Source organism: Falco biarmicus, chromosome 5 (genome assembly GCF_023638135.1).
Source record: "Falco biarmicus isolate bFalBia1 chromosome 5, bFalBia1.pri, whole genome shotgun sequence".
Lineage (NCBI taxonomy): Eukaryota > Metazoa > Chordata > Aves > Falconiformes > Falconidae > Falco > Falco biarmicus.
The window spans coordinates 29,054,225-29,073,367 of NC_079292.1; the positions used below are offsets into that span (position 1 = coordinate 29,054,225).

At 40.0% G+C, this 19,143-nt stretch overlaps 1 long non-coding RNA gene across 5 annotated transcripts in view; it reads right to left on the reverse strand.

Moving 5' to 3' along the window:
• Positions 1-19,143, reverse strand: part of LOC130149981 (uncharacterized) — a 130,575-nt gene that overhangs the window by 84,448 nt on the left and 26,984 nt on the right. For all 5 annotated transcript variants that reach the window (XR_008822079.1, XR_008822078.1, XR_008822077.1 and 2 more), the window contains exon 2: positions 8,331-8,586. This is a non-coding gene — a long non-coding RNA (uncharacterized LOC130149981). The remainder of the gene's footprint in view (positions 1-8,330; positions 8,587-19,143) is intronic.

The following is a 19,143-nucleotide window of genomic DNA, read 5'->3' on the forward strand; positions in this document are numbered from 1 at the left end:
AAGCAAAACTACCAACCATCCAAGTCACACCAAGCTGTTCCTTGCAACCAACATTACCTTTAGGTTATCTTTACAAACTAATTTTAAATTCTACTGTCATTTTACCCTTTTGGGTTACCCACAAGACTACCCCTTCATTTTACCCAAAGAGACACTGCAAGCCTTCTCCTTGCTTTTCACCATCCCATAGTGATCTGGATTGCTTTTCCTTAAGCACCACAATGACTGACAAAAAAGTCTCTACAAATTAAAACACTCACCAGTTCAGAAGACAAACACCAGGGTGGGATTCAATTCACTCAATTTTCAATGTCTACGAAGTGTCTATAAGCTATTTGGGTGTCAAACACCCCACACACACACACCCACAACGCTGGAGAGCTACTGACCTGGAGGAATGCAGAGAGCAACTCATCTGACCACATGGAGATGTTTACAGTAGGATGAACCAAACTGCTCTTCCAACTTCACTGGCTGGGTGCGGCATCTGCTGTTAAACACAAGCCTGGTGCGATTTTGGATAACACAGAATATTCCAGCAGGATGAAAGCCACAACCCCATATGAAGAAATTTTCTGGTAGGACCCATGTCACACCGTCTGACTGACCTGAGTATCTTGAAGTGCATGAAAGTTCATGAAGCTCAAACCCTCCTCCCTCCAACAAAAGCACAGTAAGAAAAGCAAAACCAAGTTCAGCAGAACAGAGAGGCTTCCAAATTCCAGCCTGAAGTGGAAGGTAATATCATGGCCCCATGAAGGCAGCTGACAGTTACCAGTGACAAACATCACCTCTTGAAAGTAAGGCGGCCAAACTGTAGGATTTCAGAGACAGATAAATCCTCAGTATTGTCAATATGTTGTAAACACTGCATTTTTAAGACCATCAATTACCACTTCTTCAAACAATTCCGAAAACACTTAACAGAAGACTTGACCCAGTCCTGAACTGTGTACAGGATCTTCAATGCTGAAGAGGGACTGTATAAATGATTACAATGCACTCAAGTTCACTATTTGAAACATTAGTTTTCTCTATTTTTAGTTATGCAACTAAAAAGAAACCCAACCCTGGTGGAGCAGGAGGGTTGGACCAGATGACCTTTATTAGGTCCCTTCCAACCTCAAGCATTCTGTGATTAAGAAAAAAAGGAAGCTTCTTTAAAGAAAACTAAAAAGAATAGGCGAAAAGGTAAGGATTTTTAGGGATTGACAGCTGGCCAAAGACTCAATATTGCATATGAAAGAACAGGGTAAGTATAACAAAACCACACACACACACACCCAAAAAACCCAACAACAATACTCCACCACCACCACCACCCATTAAAAAAAGCACGCCCTTCCAAGAGCCAAGTCGTACTAAGGTGCCAGGAAAACCTAAAAACTTTAGCAAACTAAATGCAGAACTGTTGCATTTCAAGCTACATTTACATATATACATATAATATATATATAAATACATATTTATACAAAAAATAATATTCAGAAGTGATGTGCTAGGAGAAGATTTTATCAAGGACACCAGAAAGATGAAGCTCATTACTAAGTCTGCTGGGCTAATAGGTGATAAAAAGGTATAAGGCATGCTCAACAAGAGAAAGCCATGGGGAGGGGAGAAAAAAACCCTCAAAAATACTTCTTTGCCACATGAAAACCCGTATGAATTCACCATTCAGTACGTAACAGTTTAGGGAACTTCCAACACTGGAGCCTGCCTGCAAAGCAGAAAAGGAAAAAGGATCCTCACCAGTTAGTTGAGAACTGTTAACTGATAAAGTCTACTAGTAATAAAATAGCCAGGAGCACATTTACTCAGCCAGATTTCAAAGGAAAACAGGGTACTAAAACCGCCAGCTGATAGACTGCTATATGCAGGTCACACACACAAGGGCGCTGAAGGAGCTCTGATTAATGGGATATTGCAAGTCCCCGAAAATTACCAACTTCTCTGAAAGCTCTTGAAGAAAACTCAGCTGTAGTGCAGTAAGGAGGAAGGTCTTATTATTCCAACAGTTAATTAACATGCTAAGAACATATCCATGTACACGCAGAAAAAAGTAGACTCCTATACAGATCTGTAGTTAGACCTCTCATTTAAATTTAGCAATAAATTATGCTGCAAAGGATACAGTGTGAGGTCACAGGTCTACTGAAGATAAAACACCAAGTGCATCAAAGCAGTGATCCTCAGTCCTTTCTTCCAACTAGTTATTATACAGCATGACTGGGAGGGAAATGGGGAAGGTGAAATTCAAGTAGATTAATGCAAGGCCCTGCATTTGGGAAAAAATAGCTAACTACGCATTGAAAATGACAGGTTCTAAATTAGTTTTTCCTAATTAGGAGAGGCCTTGAAGTCACTGTGGATACTTTATGAAAATACAATTTTCATACAGGATCGTAACAGCAGCAGTGAAAAAAATAAACAGCATTTCAGGAGTAATTAGGAAGAGAACAGAGACGGTAACAGGAAGCAGCAGCATGACACTGCATTTGGCTGCAGCATGTTTGTATCCCCAACTCTGCGTGGTGTTTCGGTCCCACCATCGTAGAAAGGGGGTAACACACCAGCGTGCAGAACAGCCAAGACAAGACTTCGGGAGCAGCTTGCACACGAGGAGAGATGAAACAGAGCAAGATTCCTCAGCTCGCGAAATATAAAAACTGAAGAGAGACCGGATAGATGTATCACACTGACACATTCAAAGCAGCAGCAGCCTTTTTCACAAAGTGGATTCATAAACTGTCATTCACAGCTCTAAGGTCATCAGGATGAACAAAAGGGGTTCACACTGGACCAATTCATGGAAGCTACCATGGAGTTATGATACAGCCTGCAGCTCAGGGCTCCCAGACTGCAGGCTGCTGGAAGGATACGTGGCAATGCAGTGGCAAGCAGAACTACGTATCCTGTTCTCACACACTTCCCTCAACTGCAGCTACAGGCTACCATCAGAACAATAATTTTATGCTACCAGTCTTTTTGATCTGATCCAGTTTTCTTAATACTGCATTACCTGTTTGCTATGTTAACATCAGAAAACAAGAACAAGTAACAGTTCTACTGCTAAGGTAACTTCCTATACTTAAATCATCTAAAACCAGTGTGTCACCATGACTGTGACATTTTTTTCATTTGCTTAATTTCCCTTATTCAACATTATTCTCTAAGCAGCAGCAATGCAGGGAGCAATAAACCAGTAAGTTCCAGGCAAGCAGTTTCATGAATAAAAACTCAGAAAAGCTATCCTGTGAACAAAGTAGGTCTAGCCCTTGTAAACATTAAGGCAACCATCCTCAGTCATCCAAAAAGGTGAATCCCTTCCCTGCCATATCTTTTTCAAATGTGAAATTACAAACATGTCAAAGAATGACATTATGCCTTATATACAAAATTATCCACTGCTACAAAAATTTTTTACAGTGACTCCACATTTACAAATGTACCAAAACAACAGTGAAATTACTACAAATTCAACTGGGCCACAGGCAACAGTGGGCATAGCCACTTTTGCGTTTGGCAGGACTTGGTGCAATTTCAGCTCTTTTTTCCACAGGGATCCATGCTGGGATCTGTTCCCAGCACTGCTCAGTGAATTCATAAGTGACATGAAAAGGGCTCAACAGTGAGATGACAACATCTGTTGATGATACCAAGTTATTCACAGTAGCAAAGACAGTAAATGAGTAGAAAAAACTGAAAAACAACTGCATGCAGATTACTGACTGGACAATAAAACACATCAATGAAATTCAGTATTGAACTCGTAAAGTATCTCAATGAAAGGAAGCGTGAAGTAGGGTAACTGGGGGTGGGGAAAGTGGTCTTAACTTTGTAAGTCAAGAGGCTCTGAACTGATTCTTAACACTTGGAACAAGCCAAGATAAAATTATCATTGTCCTCGAGATAGCAGACAGGGATGGATTATTTGCATCTCTTCCATTACAGGAACTGCATTTTAAATGGAGTTCAGGTTCAAAACTTAACAAAAGAATATGGTTCCTCAGCCAACAGGCTGCTGTGTTAGTTAAGCTGCGAATCCAGACTTACACTTCCCAGTACTTCTCACTGCTTGAAAAAGAGATTAAAAAATTCCTAAGATAAGTCCAGTAAACATCTAAAAAAACCCAGACATGCAGCTCAGTAAATCCCTGTACTACAGATGTCTGGAGATTGAAAAGCATGCAGAAGGATGGTCCTGTATTCTCATTCTGTTCCCGTGCTTCTCAGTTACCCAACTTTGGTGCTTGGTAGAGATAAACTACTGCTCTAGATGGGTGTACAAAAACAGCTGCCCTTCTAGTCTTACTTTAACTATCTCTCTGTACATCATTTTGTCTAGCTCCAGTACAATATCCCAAAGAACTGTCAACTGTTAGCCTCTTCCTTGCCTGTTACAAATATCCAAACATTCACCGTGGATAGCAATTTAAAGCCACATTCCACCTCTCAACCAAGTAAGATTCTGTAATTCCCAAGTCTTTTAATTTTTTTAATAACAGAAGAGGAAAGAGCTATATAACCTAACAAAAAATTCAGATCACAAACGGGGATTTGTACACAGATTAATACAAACAACTCTACTGCTATAACTAAAAAACTGCTTATGTCATTGATTCCAAAAAGGGCTAAACTGGTCTTAGAATGATAATAAAGCGGACTGACATTTTCATTCTATTCTGGACTTTCTGCATAATTTATCAGGGAAAGTCCTCTGACCTACACTGAAAACACATATCCAAAATGCACAGCAGTTAATAGCTGGCAGGGAGAAAGGGATCTCATGACTGAGCATAAGGCCCATCATCTAGCAGATAATTCTATTTGCAAAACCATTAAAATTGCTATGCTGATTTGATCCCCATAAACCATTCACCCACCTAGCACAGCAAAACAGTTTTCTCATTTTGAAAGGGTGTTGTGATTGCTGTCACTGTAACTGCTCTTAGAGTAGTGGCTATTCACTTGGAATGCTGTGCCCAATACAACTGAGTACAATGCATTTTACTGAGTTTCTCATTTTATAGTGGTACTGATAGGCAAAAATAGCATCCTGTATTGATGCATCTGGGAAACATTCATTATCACTTTTGGGCAGGTGATTTTAACCCTCTTCTGATGTCCAAGCAGCCAGAGAGCAAAGAGATGGTTTTAAAGACCTTAAAATACACAACTCTACACAGCATCCTGGTGACTGATATACCCAAAGATTATTCTTGTTCTCTGGAAAGGTGAAAAATCTTTTCTACATCTTGATGAGATGCTTGATGTGTCTGCCCAGACCAATATACTCTGAATCTCCAGCGATACACAGATCAGGTCTCCAAAATAAAGCCTAGGCAAAGAAGTCCATTTGTTATTTGAGCTCCCTCTTCCACTAACTGGAAGGGACTTGCGGCTTACCACTCTTCCCCTACATTTCCTCTACATTTTTACTCTAGGTTCCTCTAGCCCAAAGGAAAACACCCCTTTGAAAAATTCCAACCTGAAAAATTACCTGGATTTCCAAGCAACAAGAGAAAAGTGTTATCTACTCTAGGAAACAGTCCTATTCATTATTTTTTTTAATTAAGTATTTTAATGATACGTTTAGACTACAACACTGTAGTGGAGACACTTATGATGCTATACTGTCAGAACAGCTGTAAGTGGGGAAAAAATCAAATCATTCTATCTAGCTAACCTTTAAAAGAATTACTCTATCACTATTTCTTTTCTTTCCCTTTTTTCAAAAGGTCATCAGTTACTCCCAACATGAAGCATAACATAGATCTTCTGTTACAAAAAGAGGAATACAAAGAAAATTTTTACTTGTAATGGGTGCATACAGTACTAACTCTGAATAGCCAAGGCTACAAAAACAACTTCTATGTTGACATGTACTTAATCACTTTAAGAAATGCAAATTATCGAGCAAATCACTACTCCCCCTCAGTCCTGTAAAACTTCTCAGGGATAAAGATTATTAAAACATAACCTATATACAGAACATTAGATATCAATTTTGCCTAGCCACTGTGTTTTCTCTCACACATTCCAACTGCCTAAATTTAGCACGTATGGCTTTATTTCTATTAGTAACTATGTTAACAAACTCCATGTGGCTCTCCACTACCCTTGATACCGAACCACAGCCTTGTATATGAAGCCTGGAAAAATTGCCAGGGTCAAATGTCCCAGTTGGGAAAAGGAGGATGACTAAGTGAGTCATAACAGTAATCCAGTGCAACTCCACTTAGCATGAGAAGCTCTGGACTGCAAATGAAATATGGTAAAAAAAAAGCATAATTAGTTTCACATACAAATACATCTAATCACCCACTTAGAAGTTTCTGAAATGTTAAGACATCCAGGCTGCATTAGTGGTCCAGGCTGAACTATGAAGAGAGAGGTGCCTTTCTAGAGGAACCTTCTAAGAGGCCAGCCATCCCCTTCAAGGGGGTCTAGGACAGGTACCTTCAAGGAGATGTTCATCCTACCTGCTCTTCACCACCTGCTTCAGCAGTACCTGAAGATCTAAGTTTCATGAGAAGAATCTCACCCCCAGTATTTGAGTTAAAAATAGAAAAGCAGAGGTACCTGAGGTACTTGCATGTGTTTAGTATGCTTTCTAGGGGTGTCCAAGATGACACTTCTCCTCCACGTACACTCTTGGGAATCCTGCACTACTTCACGTGATTGCTCCCTAGCCATTACGTTATTCTTACGCAAATAACACACGTACACTCTTTCAAAACTATCCACTCCTCCTTTTAGAGTTACTTATGCTTCCTGGAAAGCAAAAGATCTGGATTCACACACCGACTACCCTTACTCTACTTGTGCTGTGTCCCTATTTTGTAGCATCTTCACTGTGCTTGATGCAGATACTTTGCCAGCCTACTGCTTCCACATGTGAAAATGGTATTTGTCTCCAAGAACATTTTCCTCAGCTCCATACTGAAAGGAACTGAACAGCCAAGAATTACTTCAAAAAGAAAGTCAGTTCGGCATTTAAGCCATCGTGACAAGGAACCAATAAACTGGAAATCAAGTACTAGCATTGAAAATTGCAGTTGGACTCAGTTGGTACCCACAAGTATTAGCCTCTGAAATTCTGTAACAGTTGTAAAAGGTAACGGTGGTTACCGGATAGGTTCTGTTTGTACTCCCTCAAATCACAAAGCTGCCACCACACAATTCCTACTGCTTCTTGGACCTACCGTATGTAAAAACAATGATCCTCTTGTGCTGTGGAAGGGATGGAATGTGAAATCCCATCCACATCCCAACAGAATCCCACAAACATTTTGGCAGCAAAAATTTATTATGTAAAGCCCAGATGGCATCCCAAATATTTCTACTTCAAAATTTAGAAATCATTTTTTTGCTTAAAATAAACTACACAAAAGCATCACGCCTGAAATTAACTACACAAAAGCATCAAGCTAGGTAACCAGACTTAACTGAACAGTTATTTGAACTATGGGAAGAACGTGAATGTGGCTTTCTCCATTTAACTTCATTGTCAGAAATGAATAATATTTTCCTATTCAAATGTATTTGAATGACTGGCAGAGAAGGAAGATACAATAAGCAGATATATTCAGTAACATACTATACTTTGAGAAAAACTTTTCCAGCTATCTAAAGCTTAACAGCTTTATCATAAACTTTTGCAGCAACATTTCAAACTTGCAGAACTGAATTTGCTATTTTTGTTATTTGTTACTCTAACAAGAGTTCTTTTGCTTACGTTTTGGTTTCCCCACTATGTAATTTCAGTTCTGAATCTAAGAATGTGGTCTTCAAAATTGTTTTAGCTGCTGCTTTACCAAGGAAGCTAAACCTGATTATTAGTTCAGTTTCAACATCAACTTAATTGCCACATATCCTTTAAGCTATGGGATAAAGATCGATCTTTGATTCTGACTGTCATTTTGCAGTAAGCCCACTCCTACATTCCTTTTATATCTATCACTTCACTGAATGCCAAAGAAATCTCAGTGTACTTGGCATGAAGGCTGCACTTCCTATATTTATGCTCCCACTAATGTATGCTCCATTTTAGTCCTTACCAGCTTAAAATCATCTGCAAGGAAAGATGGCATAAAGTGCAAAACAGTTCATGCAACTGTTTTACTGATACGAAATACTGTTCACCCACATTGCCTTTCCATCATCATCTTTCTCCTGGATTTTCTGTTTAAGTATACCCAACAACTTAACATAGAAGGATCCCAAGTTATTTTCTTAAATGAAAAGTACACAGTCATACTAGGATTGTTGCTCCTAGTCAAACTTCCATTACCTCCAGAAAATAAATGAGTACTTTTTAATTGTACTACCTTAACTTTGCTGGCAGAAAGACATTTGATTCTTCAAGACAGATGAAAATGAAGTGCTCTCTCCAGGCAAGAATTCCTTATATCTGGCACACTAACACTTCATCCTTTTTAATTATTCCACAGGTGGTTGCCTTGGAAACTGCCAAGTAGCTCTTGGATTTGAGGGATCCAGCATGAGAAAGTAAGAAGCCTCTGTAGCCACGGCATTCAGATCCACATTGGCTGCAGCAACCGGGTAACAGAACGTCATGAAAATCTGAAAGAGATGGTTAGAATTAAGAGATTAATTAATATTGCTCAATTCTTCAAAAATACAAGTACAATGAATGTTGACAGTCCCTTAACAGTGGATACAGATTAGGCTTCAGAGAAACACTGCTTATGCAGCTTTCCAGCACAGCACTGCTTTTTCACCTTCAGGAGGACAGCACTAAAATGATGCCGAAGGAGCTCAGGAGTTCAGCTTTCAAGATCAAGCAGTATGATATTTTCCTCAGCTTCAGTAGAGACCTTCCTAAGCATCTGGTCAAACTGCCTGAAATTCAGTGCTATTGTTTTTCTATGAATAAAAATAGGGTAACTATAAATAGCTCTCATCACGAATGCTGAATCACTGTATTTTGTATCATACAGCAAATTGCTTCAAACTTCATTTATCCTTTAAAACTAGGGAAGTTTTGTTCGCTTAGAACAATTAAAAGCTCAGCAAGCATCTAATACTGCATTCATAGAGCTTGTCTGAAAGTACAGACAATTTTCCTTTCCCCTCTCTAATTTCTCATTATTTCAAAAACTGACCATTTGCACTTAAAAAGAAAAAACAAAACAAAACCACCATAAAACCAAACCAAAACCACATTACGTTTTCTGTAACTGCAGTTATGAATTGCAATTTTTCAAAAAACCTTGTTTTGTTTCCTCATGTTTGCTTTGTTACCAAAGAATAGGTTAACAGTAAGCCTTAAAAAAATAATTTTCATTAGAACTATCAATCATGCAAATGGTCACTCCTGCACCCAAGGGAGGCTGTCCCATGAAAGATAGGCAGGATCTATTAAAATGTCCAAGCTCACCATGATTTCTCAAGATCTCACTCGTATGTAAGTATTTTGATGTATAGTATTAACAAATTGCCTGGCAGGACCTCAAGTAAGACCATGGAGGTGCATTTGCCTGCACCCTTTCATGACAAGACACCTAAAAGCCACAAGAATGGATCTGTTAATTCTAGAGCAGACTTTTACCAGAACAAACTGAAGTAAATATGTATTTATCTCATGGGAAATAAAAATTGAAGTGGGGTAACAGAATTGTAAGGGTTTATGAACAATCTCCCCAGTAACCCACTTTGTCCTTCCAGGGCAGGTCGTCTCCTTCAAGCATGCTCTCAGCTTCGCAACTCAGTAACCTTTCCCACTTGTAGAAAACACCACGTAGCCTGCTTGGTCCCAAGGGAAAAAGACTGCTCACATGTCCATCCCTACCCATTTCACAGTCCTCCCTTCTACCACTCTGCTCCCGATCAGCACTTCCAAAGTCACAGCAAACCTCAGAAATGCTTAAAACCCATCTTTCAAACTTACTGAATAGCCACCAAATTGCCTGCCGCTTTGCCTCTTCCTTGCCTTCTTGAATTGTTCGCTTGATTGAAAATTAGAATATGAAACAATTTTCCTTCTCTTCCCTCTCTCATCCTATCCCACCAAGGGCAAAGCACATTTAAGTAGTCCTACACAGGTCACCTCCTTTTTGGTGGGCTCTGTAGTTTCTCCTTGCTTCCTCCTGCACATCCTTTTCAGTCACATAACTCAACCCTTTATGAGCAAGGTTTCTGAAAGATGAGATGACAGTAACAGGCGTACTTTTTTCCCCAGCAGTTCCATGAGTAGGTCCTGTTTCATCCTTTCTGGATGCAACTTAAGGTGAACACGAGTTCTCCCAGCTCCCTCATCCCACCAGCGCAGGGTACACTTGTGTGTCATGGTTTAACCCCAGCCAGCAACTAAGCACCAGGCATCTGCTCGCTCATTCCCCCCCACTGTGGGATGGGGAAGAGAATCAGAAAGAGGTAAAACTCATGGGTTGAGATAAGAAGAGTTTAATAACTGAAATGAAGTAAAAATAACTACTGTAATAAAGAAGGGAAGAATAAAATCCAAGGGAAGAAAGAAACCCCAAACAAACACCAAAAATAAGCGATGCACAACAAAAATTGCTCACCACCTGCTGACTGATGCCCAGCCAGTTCCCAAGCAGTGATACTGGTCCTGGCCAACTCCCCCAGTTTATCTACTGGGCATGACATCCCAGGGTAGCAACCAGCCCTTTGGCCAGTTTGGGTCAGCTGTCCTGGCCCTGCTCCCTCCCTGCTCCTTGTACACCTGCTCACTGGCAGAGCAAGGGAACTAAAAAGTCCTTGATTTAGAGTAAGCACTACTCAGCAACAACTACAACATCACTAAATCACTTACTAAATCCAAAACACAGCACTGTACCAGCTACTAGAAAGAAAATGAACTCTATCCCAGCCAAAACCAGGACAACTTGCCATCTGCCTCCATCCTCTGGGAGAGACAACCTGCCTCCCTTTCAAGTCCCATCAGGTTTAATTTGCTTTCCATCTTGAAGGGATTCTCGCTGAAGAAGTAGCATGCCAAAATGCTGCAGAATATTGACAGCATTTTCTCTGTTCCTCCTCTTTACAATTACCTACGTGATCTCCTGCATGTCCTTTCAAGGCAGAAGAAAACACTTTACCAGTTCTCTCAAAAAGTCTCTGGCAGGCTGAGTCTCCAAAGCTTCAAAACAGCCCTTTTATCACAAATGGCTACGCTTCTTTCGAGAAAATGTAGATTTTTCTTCCTTGTCTCAGGTATCTTGACGCCACTCTCAAGCACACCTCGCTCTGTATTCATCCTCTCATTTTGTTGCTTTTCACAGTGCAGACAGAACTTTATGTACAATGGCAACTCAGTGTTCATCTGTCATTGTTCCAGACCAAAACCGGTACGTGACCAACTCCCCAGTGTTAGTCCTTTTAACCCACTGTTTCCAAAAACAGGACATCTTGTTCTCAACAAGCACTAATGCCTCCCATTTTCATCTGCCTTATTCTCAGAGCAGTAACATCCCGAGATTATTTCAAAAGTTGTGTTCCAAGGCTCCTTCTACCTTGATTTAAATCCTACACCCTTCTAAAGACATCTCTCAGTAAGGTGACTTCTAGAGTTTTCACCTGTAGGAGGTGATGGAGCCACAGCATCTTTTCCCTGACCTCATCGTCCCATAGCAAGTAAATAATTTCAACAGCTGTAAGAGAGGTCTTGGCCAGCTTTTTTATTTTTTTTATGTATTTTGGAAACCTTTGTAAAATATATTTGTTAAACATACTCATTTTAACACATACTTTTCAGATACTCTGTTTTTGTGAGCAACTCCACCTGTGCAGTGGCTTACCTTTGCCACATCCCTCCTGCTCAAGTTTCTTAATCCCAGTTCAGTTTCTGCCCATCTAGTGATCTGACTTGGTTCTTGGGCTCCCAGACCATCTTGCTGCTCCCTGTAGATAAAGGTCATGCATCAGAGCCTTGAGATGAACCCAATGCCTGACTTAGATTTCTTTTTAGGTTCTTTAACATTTGTCCCTCTCAGATGCTACAAAGACACCTGGATCTACAAGGAGCTCTGTTAGCCATGCTGCTGGCCAGCTCTTTGAAGATATGTCACAGCTCCTTTGCAGACTTGAGGGGGTGATTCTGTGCTACTCTCTCTTCAAATTGTAAGTAAAATAAAATCTTCTGCCTCTGTCTCCAGAGGACATATGTCTTTGCTTGCTTCCAGCTTCAGCCCCCAAACCCAGGGCTGCCTTCAGATTCCCATCTTGCCTGTAACACCACTGCTAGGAGACCCTGAGTCACCAAGTGCTTGGAGGAGTTGCCTGCATTCCTCCGTCCAAACAAGCATCATCAAAATCACTGAAAGCACTGTAAACTCCAAAGCTCAGTGTTATTAGAAAAATACATAAAACATGGAACTCTTGAACAGTAAAACTAAAAGCAAGATGAATAAAAGACTTAAGTAACTCCTCTAGTCCACTGTGGATTCGGTTTTTTTTCAGGTTTGTTCTCAATCCATTAACAACCCGATTCTGCATAATCTCTATGCATCCCTGAAGGAAAGTCTGTGTTTCTGTGTTTGAGCATTTACTGAGACTGTTTTCTGCTCCTCAGCCTCCATTCCCAATGCAGGCTCCTCTCTGACTAGTCTCTACCCCATCCTCTAAAAAGCTGCCCTCCCCGGAAATTTTCTCAGATGCTCTCGGGAATGTAAAATCCCTCCGACCAGGGACACGCACCTGACAGAGAATACAGCAACTAGCACAGCACAACAGGGAACCTTCCTCCCATTACAGTCACAGATGCAAGTAATTTAAACGCCATTCATGATGCAGCCTGCATTGGGGTTTTCAAAAAGGACCAAGGAAGGTCAGATTGCCAAAACCTTAATTAACAAAAATCCGAGTTCTTAAGTCCTTTTTCTCTGTAGAAATTCCTGTTTAGTTTATGTCAGTAAGGTACATTCAAACTACGACCATGCTTCTTGTGTGAAGGTTTTTGTTCTGTTCTTTCACCCAAAACTGAATTAAAAGGTTTGGAAAACATAACGACCATTAATATTTAAATTGTAGTTTCTCTAGTTACGATTTCTTTTCTCTTAAAAAAAAAAAAGCCTTCAAAATTTGCTACGAACAAGTTTCATACACAGCCACAACCACATCCCTTAGTAAACTAGAAAGCTGACCTCTTCTTGCTAATTGTACCTTTAGCATCTGAAGCAAGCACATAGATTTTACCATCTACAAGACTTTTCATTTAATATTTTGCACGTTTTAAAAATACATGTATTGTAGATCATATACACAATAGCAGAGAGGTACTGTAGTGAGAGTGAGCCTCACTGCCCTCTTGGGAAAATAAAAGTTAAAGGCTCCCATTTACTCCAAAGGAAGCTAACTAAGGTTCCAAAAGCCATGCATCATTGGGAGGTCTTTCTAGCAGAGAAGTAACAAACAAAAAAGCCTATTTCAGTACTGTTTACTGATTTTCCTTCTCTCTTACATCCTTTCTTTTCCACCTTAAAAGAAGTTAAATGGTATTTTAGCAAGATGTACCAAAACTGGATACATTTTTTGAGAAAGCTCATCAATATTTTTTATATATTTTACTACTTTGAAATATATTAAGGGGAAAACAGCAGCAATCTTCTGAAAAATGTTATGATTGGCAAGAATCCCATCTTTCCACATAGAAAGGAAAGACACTATGTTGTGAAGAAAATTATTTGCTCTTTACTGTGGTGGGGTTTTTTAAGGTTTGCTTTCAAGTGTTTGGTAAATAAAAAGGCATCTTTCTCTTAAATGGTTGTACTTCAAAGTAATTTTTATCAGACAGCAAAGCCTTCTCTAAACTATTACACCACCAGTTGAAGAACATCACAACTTTGCAATTTTACAGCTTTACCAGGCTAATACATATCTGCACAATAAATATCAAAGATGAAAAAGAACAGAAGAGACACTGTTTTCTGCCTTCAATAAAAACCTAAAGTGAGAGTTTTAAAGGAGGAATATGGGAAATTCTCCTATGAAGTCACAGGTGGCCAGGAAATGTTCACCCAAGCAAGTTTTCCACAGAGTCAACAAAAAGATTACACAAAACGGATGTAAAAAGAGTGATCGGGGCATAAGACACTTAGGCTGGGACATGACTGCTCAGAATGAAGGGAAACAAGAAAACGGGTAGCCAAGGTGGGAGGCTCAGTCAAGTGGAAATGAAGGTGATGGAGGAAGAGATGCAGGTGTAAAACACACTTAGGACAGCTGCAGCTGTGCAGCTTGGGGCTATCTTAAATAAAGATCCCCAAAATCAATGGTCACTTTAAAGAAGTTTATGAGCAGAAACTCCAGTGGCCCTCGGTCAGAACTCCAGTGAAGCGGTTTCCTCACTCTCTGCCTAAATGGTGGCAACAGCTCTGATTAAGTGGGCTGTTAGCAGCTCCTAAGCAAGAAGGGAAGGATAAAGAACAGACTCCTCTTGCAAAACAGCCTCTACAACCGTGTTCATCAGTTCCCACGTGTAAAATGAGATCCTGTACCAGCTGGAACTGTGAAAATGAACTCTTGATGAAATAATACACCATCAGATTACCCCAAACTATATCCAACTCTAAAGGAGAGGGAATACTTTTTAGTCTTAAGTCAATGTAGGTTTTGTACTATGCTGCTGAAGAGACATGCCATCAGCAGGCTGAATTAGTAAGAAAAAGTGAATATATGCTTCATCCCTTCAGCACTGTTGCCTAAAGAATACTGTAATCTTTTGGGAAGAAAAGACAGTACGGTTTTATAGAACAGTTTACCAGTGACTTACTGCAGTGGAAGTTGAAGTGTAAACAAATGTATTTTGACAGCACTTAAAAAAAACCAAAAACACAAAAAACCAACAGTCACCTTCAGCAGTCTCTGGAAGAGATTTTTTTTCCTTATGTAGAGAACAGCATCAGTATGTGATGCCCCAGAACACTGGTACATGAACATATTCTGGCTTTCTAGTTCACAGCCACACATGCATGCACAGGACAAGCTTCACTGTGTTCTGCGATGACAGCACAGTTTGGAGCCTGCCAGACTGCACTGCTGGGCGGGACTCCTCCACTGCTGGGTGCGACCTCACTCTTCAGAGCTCCATCTTTTTCCTTCTGTACTTCACAAAACTGTACCCCATCTCAGACTACAGAGGCAACACAGATAACTAGCTTAGCGTACACTTCTCGGATTCGCAAAGGTTGATGATGCTCTTCTCTTACTAAAAAGCATGACAAAGTATTGAAAACATGAGAACTGGCACAGAGATTTCCTACAAACACTCTCACAATAGAAACAAGCATCCAGTGGAGAAAAAAACTTTTTGATGTTCACATGGTTTAGTACTATATACTTTTTAACAGCTAGACCTTAAGACATCCCATTACCTAATACATATGAATTTGTATTTTCAATTGAGTTTACTTTTCAAAAAAGGATGTTTACTAAGCACAGTCCTCACAGGGGTAATAGCCACTTTCAACCTGCTAATACCAAGACCAATTTGCTTCATACCAGCCCTCTAGTAAAACAGTCCAAAGCCTTTTTCCCTTGAGTACTAGTTGCAAATTACTACAACACAGACACTAAAAATTTATCAACAAAATTAAGTGTTAATGACAATACTTGCTTCTGAACAGCTTTTGCTGTATCAAGTAACTGCATTTTTTATTCCAGTGTTCTGATGTGCACTTGGTTGTGAAGTCGTGTTAACACCATGAGGATCAACCCACAGATGCAGAGACATGCTGCTAGCTGCAGAGCAACACAAGCCACCATTAGGACACTATTATTCCTAGCAGAAAGTGGCCAAGAACCCACAGCGGAAAGTAACTCTGCGGTTTCACCATCTGCTGTTGGGACAGCCACCTTCACCCATTTCTCATCCCCAACTGTTCGTTCCCGTCCCTGTTCTACCTCCTTGTTTGTAACAGCACCCTTCATGCAGCTGTGCTATGAACTAGATCTTGGTACTGACCCTGGACAAATCCAATTTTGTTGCTGTTGTTGCTAGTTCTGCAGTGAGTTCACTGTACAGCTGCGGAAAGATCAGGCCAGGACTAGGGGCTGGCTCTCCGGCCACCCAGCTGGCATCAAAGCAGGAACAAGTGACTGGGCAAAGCTGACTGCTTCTGTCAGCAGCTCTGCCAGTTTATGCCAGCTTAAAATTCCCAGAAAACTACGGAAAACTAGCAACTAGACATAATCAAGTTAGAAATGCAGCAAAACACTATGAAAAAGAAGAATCCACAGACCGTTTAACTAATAGAACAAATTACTAAGAGATGCCAAAATCCTCATTTCTAAGGAACTTCAAAATCAGGCAGCGTGCCTTTCTGAAAAGGATTTTCAACAAATGCCTGTTAATTTTTCAGTCAAACATGAGCTACTGAGCTCAAAACCAGGAGTAACAGTTACCCATAATGACCTGCAATACCCTAAATGTCAGACTACATTATTTAACACTTCCTTCTGCCTTGTAACTTTGAAACATATATATGTATTTTAGTTCCCTCCCTGGTTGTGTCAGATCAGTATGCTTTAACAGTTGGAAGCAACAGAGTCAAATTTAATGATACCCCTGCTTGGAACATGTCCAGGGGTTGAATCCGATTTCTTCATGCAGAAACATGAATCTCTAACATTTGATCTGGAATTCATACCTCGTTAGAAGGGAAGCAGCAGAAGTCTCACTTGTTCATGCTACTAAGCTGGCAGTGATGGAGAAGGAGCCATGCTGTGCTAGAACTGGTTACCGACCTTGTCAAAACTCTCAGCTGTGAACACAGTGAATGATAATTTTGCCTGCCACAAGCAGACAGCCTCAGTGAGTAGGAATCTTCACGTTCAGAAGCACTAAGGAGGAGGGTCAAACAAGAAATCTTGGCTTTCAGCATCTTTCTTCATGCTTCACTGTTATGGGTGAAAGAAGATGCTTTCTCTCTGCCTCAGTAACAGTATAGTATTTCATCCTTTGCAAAAAAAACCCAACAAATGTATCTATACATTTAGAAGATGTGTAGCACTTGGCAGCATTTCGTAACTGCCGAGTGACTAAGATGAGCTCATTTAACACAATTTTGAAATAAATACGTTATTTTATATAGCTAAGCCTTTCTTTCATTGCCTTGCAAAACTTATAGAAGAGGAAGAGATGATACAGTGCATGGCTTGAAGAGGGTGGCCTGCTGCCAGGGCCCACACATACTTATTCTCTCTTTTTCAGCCTCTGACATATACACACAGCCCCTGGAAAAACAATCAGTCCACTTTGGGCAAGCAGGACCATTTTTCTAGTGCTGCCAACTTCTGCCAAAATTCTCTTTTCATTTTAAAATGAACATTACACTTATTCAACCACAAGATAGTTAACTTACATAGCAACACCTGTCAGAGCAGTAGAAACAGAGCAAGCAGGGAACTGGGACACTTCTAAATTCTCTCCTGCTCTCAGCATGACCAGTGCCTCTCAGCAAAGCTGAGGTAATCAACAGCGCTGGCAAACTGTTACTTCTAAATCCAACATGCAGGGACAGAATATGGACTGAAGAAGCGTGGTCAGGCAGTGAGGAGAACAGTCATCAATATACAGGATGTGAAAGAAGCGCTGGGAGATACAAGATCATTACTTACCACACCTAACCGCAGTTCAGTTTATATTGGTTTTCAAGGTATGCAATACATGTACTGTAAATGAAGACACCACACAGAAACATCTTAACCATCAGGAGTCTTTAAAGTCCTATTACACTTTCCACAAACATACATCCTTTGTTGTAGGTTTGCTCTTTCAAGTGGCTCAGTTGTGGGACTTCAGACACAAGGTCCTCAGCAGAACAAACTGCATATAGCTTACACTGGAGGGAAACACGAAAATACAGCATGACAACCCAATGCTGCACAAGACTCCTTATCCTATTGTTTACATTGTTCAATATTTTCCTTTGTGTAACCTAGTTAGTTATTTCAGTGTTGTTTCTAATAACCCACAAGACATGTTGCTCTTAGAAAACGCATACCTGAAAATATCAGCCCCCAGTAAATGTACAGAAAATACTAGAGAGACACCAGCACTCAAAGGATGCTAGAGAAATTATTTTTCTACTGTGTAGTTGCAACACTGATTGCCAGACAGTTTAAGAACAAGATTGAAGTAGCTAGGGGACAAGTGGCCGTCTACTCATGTAAAGAGGCAATTCAGCAAGGGCTAATTTGTTAGGCTGAGAAACAGGACAAATTAAACCATTTTCAGCTTGGGCTAATTTGGTCTTGGCATCAACACAAGCTAAAACTAGCTCGGGAATCTCAACGCAGAGTGCTGCAGACACCGCTGTCACTGCCGAGTAAGCGTATAATAGAAAAGGCCAGAGGCATAAACCAACTTAAATCCAGAAGGCAACTATGTAGGTACTAATCACAAATATTTATGTTTAGAGATAAACTAAATAAGATATTCTTTTTAAACAGACTTATCTTAAAAAATAGAACATTCCTCTTCTGTTTTAAAAGCCAGACCTGAGTTGCTCACTGTAAAAGGATTTCTGTTTGGTCAGTACTGACAACCTACTGATGGTACAGGAATTCTGAACCATATCCGTCCCTGCACTACCGTGTTTATGGTCCAAGTAATCGAAAGGTCAAGAATGAATGTACCCAAAAAACAAAAGACACCCACTCTTATGCATCAGAGTAATATGTTTACTCAATTAGTCATAAAGAAGTTAATTTGCCCCCTCGATGACTGAAAATACCTTAAATTTCAGTCTTCCCTTTGCTATACAATTACAGGCCTGAATCAGTTCCGCACGAGAAACTCATTTCTAACCACAACACATGAGTATTCTAAGATCTACTCGTGGAAAAAAAAAAATATATTGAGCTAAATAAAACAATGGAATTGTTAGTAGTAGCTGCAAGCTTACAGAAATTTACTAGTTCAAGCAAAAACTATCAGCATGTAAAAAAATTTCTACAGAAATTCTATGAAAAACCACCTGATCCAAAATAAACCATGCCCTTATGTAAGGGCCTAAATAAACTGTACTCAACCATGACTATTAAACTAACCCAATTTTCCTTTATATAAATTGCTAAGAAAATGTTCCTTCATTTCACTCTTTGTGATTTCTAGAAAACAAGTCTTCAAAAAACATCTCTGCTCAAACTGGGACT